The sequence below is a fragment of the Macaca nemestrina genome, assembly GCF_043159975.1.
Source record: "Macaca nemestrina isolate mMacNem1 chromosome 4 unlocalized genomic scaffold, mMacNem.hap1 SUPER_4_unloc_8, whole genome shotgun sequence".
Lineage (NCBI taxonomy): Eukaryota > Metazoa > Chordata > Mammalia > Primates > Cercopithecidae > Macaca > Macaca nemestrina.
Window position 1 is genome coordinate 393,718 of NW_027257562.1, and position 11,710 is coordinate 405,427.

The 11,710-nt window shown below is 55.7% G+C and overlaps 1 pseudogene; it reads left to right on the forward strand.

The window, feature by feature from the left end:
• The window catches only part of LOC139361078 (SH3 domain and tetratricopeptide repeat-containing protein 1-like), a 29,498-nt pseudogene extending 22,477 nt beyond the window's left edge, over positions 1 to 7,021 (forward strand).
• Positions 7,022 to 11,710: the final 4,689 nt, after the last annotated feature.

Consider the following 11,710-nt stretch of genomic DNA (forward strand, 5'->3'; position numbering starts at 1 on the left):
ATCCATTCATCCATCCATCATCCATCCATCCATCATCCATCCATCTGTCCATTCATCCATCAGTCCATTCATCCATCCATCATTCATCCATTCTTTTATCCATCCATTCACCCGTCTATCCATCCATTCACCTGTTGTTCCATCCATGTGTCCATTCATCCTTCCATCATCCATCCATTCACCTGTTCATCCTTCCATCCATCCATCATCCATCCACATATCTGTTTATCCATCCATCCATCCATCCATCCATCCATCCATCCATCCATCATCTATCCATGCTTCCATCATCCATCCATGCTTCCATCATCCATTCATCCACCTGTTCATCCTTCCATCCTTCCATCATCCATCCTTTCTCCCATCCATCCATTCACCGTTCGTCCATCCATCCACCGTTCGTCCATCCATCCATCATTCATCCATCCACCCACCAATCTACCTATTAATCCATCCCTCCATTCATCTATCTGTCCATTTGTTTATCCACACATTCGTCTATCCACCATCTATCCATCCACATGTACATACATCATCTACCCTCCACCCATCCATACATTATCTACCCACCCATACATACATACAGACATACACACAAAATTCCACCCACCCACCCACCCATCCAACCATCCACCCACCCATCCACCCATCCATCCATCCAAGCATTCATCTATCCGCACACCCATCCATCTATCCATGTGTCTACATCTCCTCATCCATTCATCCATCCATCCACTCATTCCTAAACCACTGCTGAGCACCTGTTGTGTGCCTTTTCCCTCCCTCCAACTGGTTCCCTCACATCCTCCCCCAGTGGCCAGCATCTTCTCCCTGAGGGCAGAGGCGTGGCCCCTCACAGTGCACAGCACCTGCTGGTATACAGCACATGCTCAAATAATGTGACCACTCAGTTAACACACAGAAGAGCTTGCTCCAAGTGACACGTGGCACATCTCCTTACAAAATGAATCTATCATAGTGGCTGTTTTCAGAGGCTTTTCCAAACACAGTGTGATCTGGAACAAATTGTGAAGCCCACGAGCCTGGTGAAGCTTTCATTATTGAGCACCTGCTGTATATCTCCTTGAGCTGAGGAGAGGGATCAAGAGCTCATGGCCAAGAGAGGACCAGGCCCACCCACAAACACTGCTGATGTGGCAGGGATGTGGCAACGCAGAAAGGTGCCAGGGGCTGGGCTCCCAGCAATCTGGGGGCCACGGAGACTGTTTTGAGTGCAGGGGGAGTGGGCTAGGGCTAGCCTTGTTGGTAGGATTCACAGGTATCGGGCTCCTGGGCTGCAGCTGCTCAGTCACCTCCTGGCACTCAGGTGCATCAGTACATTGTCCTCATGCCAGTGGTGGGGGCAGCCCTCATGCACAGGGTCTGAAAAATGCTCAGGTGTACCTGTAGTGTGTGAGAGGAAGGAGGCTGGCAAAGGTGCGCGTAGCCACCTCGCTAGGTGTGGGTCTTGAGGGAACTTCTGTCTCCTTTCAGGTGGCACAGAATGTGGACCTGTACACAGGCGACCCCAACCTGGGGCTGGAGCTGTTTGAGGCAGCTGGAGACATCTTCTTCAATGGGGCCTGGGAGCGGGAGGAAGGCATGTCCTTCTACCGGGTGAGCTGGCCTGTGGGCTGATGTGGGTGGGCCTCAGTGGGGCACCTGGAGGCTGAGGTACAGGTGTGGCACGGTAGAGGTCTCCCACCTGGAGGCAGGGCCACCCATGCACATGATGAGTTTCCAAGTGGTCTCACCGGAATGATATTGACCGTGCCCCTGCCCGGGACAAACGCTCGGGGTCTGGACGTGACAATGGCTGTACCTTTGTACCTGATGACCTCAAGCAACCATGAGTGGGAAGTCCTGTCCCCATCTTCCAGATGAGGAAACTGAGGCTCAGAGAGGCACAGGGACATGTCAAAGGACACACAGCATCAGTGGGAGGCCCAGGTCTGCATGTACCCCGAAGTGGGACGGCTTCTCCCTTCCTCTGAGCTCACGGTGTGGCTCAGCCCTGGGCACAGATAAATGTGGTGTTTTTAGAGCAGAGAGGAGTGCTGGCTCCCCCCAGTCAGACCCCCGGTGCCCAGGTGGGAGAGGCTGGTCTGAGGCTGTCGAGTGTAGCTGGATGGGCCTCAGGTGACTCTTCAGCCCCCAACTTGGGTGTCTGAACTGTGTGTTATCCCAGAGCACAGAGCTGTGTCGAGGTGCAGGGGTAGCTGGGGCGTGGGAAGCTCCAAGTACATGTTTGAGCTCTGAGGAGGGCTGTGGGCAAGGTGGGTGCTGCGGGAAACCTGACCCCACCTGCCTGTGTGGTAGGACCAGGCCCTGCCCCTGGCAGTGACTACGGGCAACCGCGAGGCGGAGCTGCAGCTACAGCTGTGCAACAAGCTGGTGGCACTCCTGGCCACACTGGAGAATCCCCAGGAGGGCTTGGAGTTTGCCTACATGGCCCTAGCACTCAGCATCACTCTGGGTAAGTCCCCTGAGCCCCCACCCTGCCAGGACCCACATTTTGCCAGAGCCCAGCCTCCAGGTCTGCAGGCCAGGAGCTGAAACAGCTGCTGGATTTTCCTGGTCTCCTGTCCAGGCAGGCAGATCGACCCAACTGGCTTCCCCGTCCGGCTGTGTGGCACAGCCCGAGGTCTCTCACGCAGTGCAGAGCTCCCTGCCTGACTGAGCTCTGCTTCCTCTGCCTGTTCCTGCTGCTGACCACAAGGGCCGCCCAGTGTGCCCTCTGCCTTCCAGACATGCCAGGCATCTCGTTGGTTCCTGTATGTGTCAGGCTGAGTGGCACATTCCCTTTCTCTTGTGCCCTTCCCACCCTTATCAACCACATGGCTCTCTGGCTGATAAAATCCCAGTTCCCCTTCCAGCAGTCTGCCCCTTAAGGCCAGGCATCCCCTGGTGCTGTGCCAGGGTCGTCTGTCCCCCTCCAGAGACAGGGAACCCTAGGCAGGCCACATGCCCCAGCGCCTTGTGCCCCGTGGCCCAGTACACAGTAGGTGTGCAGCTGACTCCCCAAGGTAGGGGTTCTGATCGTGACACACCCAGGAGGAGTCAGATGTCACGTCGTTGGGTTGCCTGGAGCCGGGGTCCCGGGAGCACCTGGACTGCATGGCTTTTGGGCTCCCCTGGTTAAAACCAGTGAGCAGCCAGGCGCGGTGGCTCACGCCTGTAATCCCAGCTCTCAGGGAGGCAGAGGCGGGAGGATAGCTTGAGCCCAGGAGTTCGAGACCGGCCTGGGTAATATAGCGAGACCCCGTTCTCCACAAAAGGGAAAAAAAAAAAAAAAAAAGACATAAAACCAGTGAGCAAAGGCAGGTGGCTATGTGTAGGCACAGAGCTGGGCCATCCAAGTCCGACTTTGCCAAAGCCTCACAGGAGACAGGGGCAGGCCTTATTAGTTCTGCTTTGCAGATGGGAAAGTGAGTCTGGGAACCTGGAAGGGAATGGCCAGAGCTGCCCAGGTGACCACAGGTGCCTGGAGGCAAGCCAGGTGTGCTGCCCGGGGTCTGCATACCTGCTCCTGAGGGGCCTGTGCCCTCCCTGCCCCAGGGAGCCGCGTCCTCAAACCTGCCCCTTTGGCCTGCACCCCAGGGGACCGGCTGAACGAACGCGTGGACTACCACCGGCTGGCAGCCCTGCACCACCGGTTGGGCCATGGCAAGCTGGCGGAGCACTTCTACCTCAAGGCCCTGTAGCTCTGCAACTTGCCCCTGGAGTTTGACGAGGAGACCCTCTACTACGTGAAGGTGTACCTGGTGCTCGGTGACATCATCTTCTACGACCTGAAGGTGGGTAGGAGGGGCAGGGCTTGGGGTGTTCCCGGCCCCCTTGGAGTGAGATCTCCACCCAGACCCCAGAGGCCTGGGTTCCAGCCTTCCTTAGGAATGGCCCAGTGGCCTCCCTGGAGCTCTGCACCCAGCTGGAGGAGCCAGCAAGCTTAGCAGATACAACCCAGCTCCCAAGATGGCCAGGCCCCACCCTCAGAAACTGAGTCACAGCCAGGGAGGCTGACACATGAGTGTGCAATGGTGGCCTCCGAGTAAAGAAGGGGGATTGTAGTCAGGGGGGCCCTCCTGGAGGAGGTGACACCAAAGCTGAGTCTTGACAGTCAAGTGTCAAGTTGCATTTAACAAAGAAAACAGGGTTGGGAGAAGGACATTTCGGAGGACCGCATCATCCTCACATTGAATCCACGTTGCAAGATCAAATCCTGGCACCTCCTCTAGGAAGCCTGCCCTGGGTGCCAGCCTGCACTGAGCAACTCCTTCCTGGAGTCCCGAGACACCTTGAATCTTCACACCACCCAGGAAGGGTGGGGTGGGACCCCAGTGTCTTACCATTGGGTTCACAGACAGGGAAACCCCAGCTTAGGGCAGGTGCAGTGGGGCGGGGCCCCAGCCAGCCAGGCTGAGGCCTTGCTGGGTCGGGTCTGTCTCGAGGGAAGGTGCTGTGCTCCCTCTGCCCCCAGCCCTGCAGGGGTGGAGAGCTGGGACTGGCAGACTCAGACCTGGGGTGTCTCCACCCCTCTGCCCAGCAGGCACCGCTCCCCCTCAGCATCGCACCGGCGCCGCGTCAGTGCTCCTTATGGGCTGAGGGGCCAGGGCGCTCCAGTCCAGGGGCCGAGATCTTGGCGGCCTTAGAACAACATGGGGAGCTGCGGCAGCGCTAAGACCCCGCCCCGTTTCCCCCACCGCAGGCCTGGGGCTGCCCGGGAGGCCTCTGCCCAGTGCTGGCGACACCTGGTGGTCAGAAGTGGTCCCTGTGGTCTCCCAAGTCCCAGCCAGACAGGGAGGTGCCAGGTGTCAGGCCCAGAGGGACGCTGCTCACCGCTCAGGGGCTCGCCTGGGACCCAGGGGGACTGGCCTCCCAGAAGAGGCCTTTATCTCTCTTGGTCAAGCCTGCCGCCCATTCCGCCTGTCCAGGAGAAAGGAAAGGGCCAAGTAGTACCTGAGAGGCCAAAGTCCACGGTTGGGGTCGAGGGGCAGAGGCCTCCTTCACCTACTTCCCATGCACAGTCCTCCTTCCCATGTACAACCTTCCTTCACCTCCTTCCCGTGCACAACCTTTCTTCACCTCCTTCCCGTGCACAGTCCTCCTTCACCTCCTTCCCATGCACAGCCCTCTGGGCCTCATCGTGACTATGCTGTCAGCGCGGGCCAGCTTCCCACAGGGAGGACGCCTTGGAATTCCCCAAGGGCGGCTGTCTTTCCAAGGCTACACCCTCCTCCTTGTATAGGAGGCTCTGGACCCAGGGCCCAGAGGAGTGGGAGAAAAAGCCGGGCTGGATGGAGCCTGGAAGGCTGGCAGAGAAGCAGGGGTAAATGGGCATCTTTGCCAATTGCCTCTAAAATGGGGTCCCCTTTAGTCTACACATGAGAGTGAGCCCTGGAATAGGGTGGATTAGGTGTGTCCTGGCTCAGCCTGCCACTCACTAGCTGCTTCACACACTACAGGCACATGGAAATGCACACGCAAATGCACACAGACACAGGCACACGCACACACAGGCGCGCACACACAGCCATGCACACAGGCACACAAACATGCACAAGCACATGCACAGGCACACGCAGAGACATATGCTTTGGCTGGCTTCTTCCTGTTTAGTTGGGAAGCCCCCACCCCTTCAGGAAGCCTTTGCCTTCCACCCCCGGCTGAGTCTGGGGCCTCCTGGGCTTCCCTCTGCCACAGCCCGGGCCACCCTGTGTGGTCAGTGTTCACTCAAAGGTCCCTCAGACTGGGAGCAAGGACGTTAGGCTCAGCCACACACCCAGCACAGAGTCCAGTGTTCGGCTGGGCTGGGGGGCATTGGATGAGCAGTGGCGGTGACTCGGGGCCTTCTCACGCCCCTGCTCCGTGTGTGGGGTGGGGCAGTGAGGGAATGGACTGCTGCATCTTGGACTTTCTCATTGGCCCTGGGAGCCATCTTGAGATGGTAAAGAGGAACAGGCCAGGCATGGGTCTTAGAGAGGTCCCTTGGGTGACCCCCATGTGGAGGAGGTGCCTGGGGATAAGCCGGGTGGGGGATGGGAGGGTCAAGGAGGAGGTCTGGGAGACGGCATCCCAACCCAGGGATGGTGAGTTTGAGCCAAACATGCATTGAAAACAGGAGTGGATGTCTGGGGAGTCACACTCCGTCAGTATTTCAGGGAACATTGCCAGAGAGGACACCTGTGAGATGGTTTTGTACCTGGCCTGGCCCGTGGAGGGCCTGGAAATGGTCAGCATGGACAGGGGCCAGAGGGGAGCCTGGGTCACTCAACGCTGTGCCCCTGCTGTGGCTTGGAGCCACGGGTCCTGCATGGAACTCTCAGAGCAGGCAGGATCTGCCCTGACCTCAGCCCATGGGGAAAGCAGCCACTGTCTGCAGAGAGGGTGGCACTGGGGCAGGAGGCGTGGGGTGAGTGGGGCATAGGGGCAGTCAGGAAGGCTTCCAGGGGTGTCAGGGTCATCCCCACCTCCTGCAGCTGAGACCACAGCAGTGTCACAGGCTTCGGGGCTCATGGGGTGAGCCAGCATTGGCTGGACATGTGGAATGACCTGGAGACAGGAACGGCCTCTGGGAAGACGGGCTCCGAGTCCCCCTTTTGCTGACCATGACCTGTCCCCTTCAGGACCCGTTTGATGCAGCCAGGTACTACCAGCTGGCACTGGCAGCTACCGTGGACCTGGGCAACAAGAAGGCACAGCTGAAGATCTACACGCGGCCGGCCACCATCTCCCACAACTTCCTCCTGGACCGCAAGAAGTCGCTCTTCTTCTACCAGAATGCCAGGACCTTCGCCACAGAACTCAACGTCCGCAGGGTCAACCCACCTCCTCTGCCACTCTGCCGGTGGGCCCCCTGGTTGGCCCCCAGCCACCCTCGCTGAGGACAGCATCCGAGGGAGCGGGTTTTGTGCAAGGAGGATGATCTCCTGCCTCTCCTGGTGTCTCCCGTGGCTCATTTTCTGGGAAATGGAGGCATGAAAGCAGAGTTCAAATAGCAATAAATTTTTTTTTTGCAATAACATACCGAAGTCCCCAGGGCATCCTTCTCTGTGTGCTTCCTGGGCTGTGTCTAGGGGCCAGCTCCTTCCCTGGTGGCAGCCCTCTGATCTTGGGGATGAGAAGGACCCTGAGTCTAACAGACCTGGGCCAGGTCACCATGAGCCTCGGTTTCCTCGGCGGCCAGACGGGAGATGGTGGTGGAACTCCCTGGGCAGCTCCCTGCTCTCCCTGCTAAGAGCTTTTGCTCTAGGTCTCGTGCCACTGTTGCCTTTAACCTTCAGGCCACTGTGATCAGGTGTGGGGGCTGCTAGTGTCCCTGTTCGCCATTGAAGAAATAGAGGCACAGAGAGGTTAGGTGTCTGGCCCACCGTCACACAGCAGGTAGGGGCGGAGACACAGAGCCCAGTACACTGACCACCACACCACCCTGCCAGCCTGCAGCCAGGAAGGTGTCCCCCATTAGGACCCCAGGTCAGCTCCTGGACCTCTCTTGTGGTGTCAGGAGAGCCACAGGCCAGTGAGGGTGGCCCCTGGGATCCCTCACTCAGTGTCCTCTGCTCCCAGACTTGGTTGGGCCGAGCCTGGCCAGTCCCACCTCTGGCCACTGGTCAGCCCTGCGGGAAGTGAGACGCTGGGATCTCTGCCTGTGTAGACGCTGCTACCCTGTATTGAAAGCCTTATCTGGGCTGCCCCCCAGCCCTCCCTACATGCCCCTCCCCTTCCGGCCCCCGGCCCTCATCCCAGTCCCAGGAATCCCAGGTTTTCCTTCTTGGAATCTCATGGCCCCAGGGAACACAGCTCACACGGTCTCTTTGCCAGTTTACGGCAAGGAAACCGAGGTTCAGAGACTGTGGGTGTCCCACGTGATTCTCACGTACACTGCACTCTCCCAGGCCCCTCTTTTAAACACTTTAAATGAGGTGACTTTCACATCGCATGCAATTAACTATTTCAACGCGATTAATGTGGTGGCATTTGTGCATTCAGATTCCTGTGCAACCACTCACACCATCTAGTTTCAAAATGTGTTCATCTCCCCAGAAGAAACCTCCCATCCTCACTAAGCAGTTACCCCTCCTTGGTATCCCCCAAGCCCCTCGTTTAATGGAAGGGGAAACTGAGGTCCGGAGAGAGACTTGCCAGTGGGCGGAGCTCTGATAATAAGGAATCAGGCACCCATCTGCTGGTTCAATCCTGGGTTGGTTTTCCACCCAGCAGAGGTGACAGAGCCAGGAGGTTCTGCGAGCGCCACAGGTGTCACTGGTTCAGTCCTGGGTTGGTTTTCCACCCAGCAGAGGTGACAGAGCCAGGAGGTTCTGGGACCCCATGCTTGCAGCCAGAGCCCTGCCCCGAGCCTCCCCACCAGGGGGTATCAGCTTTACAGAACCAGCCGCGGGGCTGGCGGGAAGCAGCGAGTCAGAGCTGCTGACAAACCTCATGTAGACCCCAGATCGCTGTCTGTGGGTTGGGCTTGGGAATTGGAGAGGAGGCCGCATGATTGGAAACGTGAAGACAGCACGGCCTGGATGGAGGAGTGGGAAGCGCTGTCACGTTGACTGAGGACACAGACCTCCTGCCCGCTGGGCCAGGTCTGCAGCCATTCTTCTCGGGGTGGGGTCCGCGGGTCCGGCTTGCTCTCGGCCCCCGACCTGCCTCAGAGTACGGGGGGCTTTGGAACTGTGCCTCCCCATCTCCACCCACCCTGGCTGGTGCCATGAGGGGCCGGGATCCTGGGATACTGTTCCTCTTGGGCAGCAGAGACTGGGGGACCAGAGGAGATGATGGGTCTTCAAGCCCCACATTCAAACCCCAGCCCACCACTGACAGTCTGGGGGTTCGGGATGAGGGAGTTGATGTCTCTGAGCCCCAGTTTTGCCACCACTAAAATGAGGCCGACATACTGGGGCAGAGTGTCAGCCCCCGGGCTAACAGAAGCCTGTTTCCTACTGACAATCCATCTTACTGCTAGGAACAGCTCCAACAACCACACACTAGAGAACACTCTACCCAGGCCAACTTGTCAGAGGCACGAGAACCAGAGCGACTCCATCTTGAATGGGGGCTGGGTAAAGGGAGGCTGAGACCTGCTGGGCCGCATTCCCAGGAGGCTAGGTATTCTTAGTCACAGGATGAGATAGGAGGTCGGCACAAGATACAGGTCATAAAGACCTTGCTGATAAAGCAAGTAGCAGTAAAGAAGCCGGGCAAAGCCTACCAAACAGAAGATGACCACTAGAGTGACCTCTGATTGTCCCCATGGCTCATTATGTGATAATTATAATGCATTTGCTGCTACAAGACACTCCCACCAGCGCCATGACAGTTTACAGATGCCATGGCAACATCTGGAGGTTACCCTACATGGTCTCAGAAGGGAGGGCAGAAACTCTCAGTTCTGGGAATGGCCCACCCCTTTCCTGGAACACTCATGAAGAGTCCAACCCTTGTTTAGCGTATGATCAAGAAATAATCATGAAAATGGGCGACCAGCAGCCTTTGGGGCCACTCTGCCTATGGAGCAGCCATTCTTTCTTTTCTTTTTTTCTTTTTTTTTTTTTTTTTTGAGATGGAGTCTCGCTCTGTTGGCCGAACTAGAATGCAGTGGCGTGATCTTGGCTCACTACATCCTCTAACTCCTGGGTTCAAGCGATTCTCCTGCCTCAGCCTTCCTAGTAGGTGCGATTACAGGCACCTGCCACCACGCCCAGTTAATGTTTTGTATTTTAGTGGCGACAGGGTTTTGCCATGTTGGACCAGGCTGGTCTCGAACTTCTCACCTCAGGTGATCCACCTTCCTCGGCATCCCAAAGTTATAGGATTACAGGAGTGAGCCACTGCGCCTGGCCAGAGTAGCCATTCTTTTATTCCTTTTCTTTCCTAATAAACTTGCTTTCACTTTATGGACTCGTCCCGAATTCTTTCTTCTGTGAGATCCAAGAAACCTCTCTTGGGGTCTGGATCGGAACCGCTTTCCAGTAACAAACTTGCTTAAGCTCTCAGACCCTTCGTCTCTTCATCTGTAACCAAAGACAAAGCCTCCTCCGAGGTTCCAAAAGTGTGGAGAGAACGCCTGGGAAACGAGGGGCACAGAGTTGGTGTGTAGAACCAATATCACAGACTGGGTGTCAAGCCACTGTCATACTGGAAGTAATATCATGCTCTGCCTCACAAGTTATGAGGAACAATATCACAGGGGGGTGTGTACCTTCTCTGGTAGTGGGAGTAGTATCATCATCTCTTCCTTTAGATAACAGGAACGATGTCACAGGGTGGGTGTACACCCCGTGTGTTTTTGGAAGCAACGTCATTCTCTCTTCTTCTAGGATTTACGATTCACATCACAGGCGGTGTGTACACCCCTTGTTATACTGGATGGAGTCTCATCCTCTTTCAACTTGTAACTTTAGAACAATATCCCATGGGGGTTGTATATCTCTTCAATATTGGTACTAATACCATCTTCTCCTTTCCTGGATATGAGAAGCAATATCACAGGAGGTGTGTACACCCCTTGCAATGTTGGTAGTAATATCACCTCTCCCCTGTGGTTAAGGACAAAATCCCAGGGCGGCTGTACGGTTCCTACTTTATTGGGAGTAATATCATCCATTCACCCCCTGGATATCAGGAACCATATCACAGAAGAGTTGTCCACCCCCTTCGATATAGTCAGCCATGTCATCTTCTTCCCGCCTGGATATTAGGAACGATACCCGAGGTTTGGGGGCGGTGCACACCCACTGCGATATCGAAAGTAAAATCAGCCTCTTTCCCGCTGGATATTAGGAACGATATCACAGGTGTGTGTGCAACTTCTGGGATATTGGGAGTACTATCAGCCTCCACCCCGCTGAATATCAGAAACAACATAAAGGGGGCAGGGTGGTTACATCCCCTGTGATATTGAGAGCAATACTCTTTCCCCTGTACATTAGGAACTACATCACAGGGGTCTGTACACTTTCAGCGATATTGGGATTCATGTTATCCTCTCCCCCATTGAATGTCAAAAAGGATATCACAGAAGGGTGTACACCCCCTGCAATATGGCCAGTAACATCATCGTGTCTACCTTTGGATACTAGGAACAATATCACAGAGGGTGTGTACACTCCCCTGCAATATTGGGCATAAAGTTATCCTCCCTTCCCCTGGATATTAGAAACGATCTCCCTGGTGGAGGGAGGTGGAGTACATTAAGAACAACATCACTGGGTGGGGGTAGTCCCCCTGTGATACTGTGTGTAGTATCTTCCTCTCTTGCCTAGGATATTAAGAACAATATCACAGGAGGGGTGTACAGCCACAGTCCCTGCGTTATTGGGAGTAGTAGCGTCTTCTCCCACTCTAGATATAAGGAACAATATCCCTGGGTTTGTGTACATCCCTTGCGATATTGGGCATATAGTCATTGTCACCCAACGTGGATATTGGGTGAAGTGTCTCAGCGGGGTGTACACCTTCTTCGATATTCGGAGTAATATCATCCTCTCCCCTCAGAATCGTAGGCTAAATGTCGAAGGGGTTTTACAACTCGTGCGATATGGGCAGTAATATCATCCTATCCCCACCTGGATGTCAGGAACTATATCACAGGGGGCTGTACACTTCTTGGCATATTGGGAGTCTTATCATCCTCTCCCATCTTGGATATTATGAAAAATATTAGAAACGAGGTATACACCCGCTGAGCTATCGAGAGTAATATTAT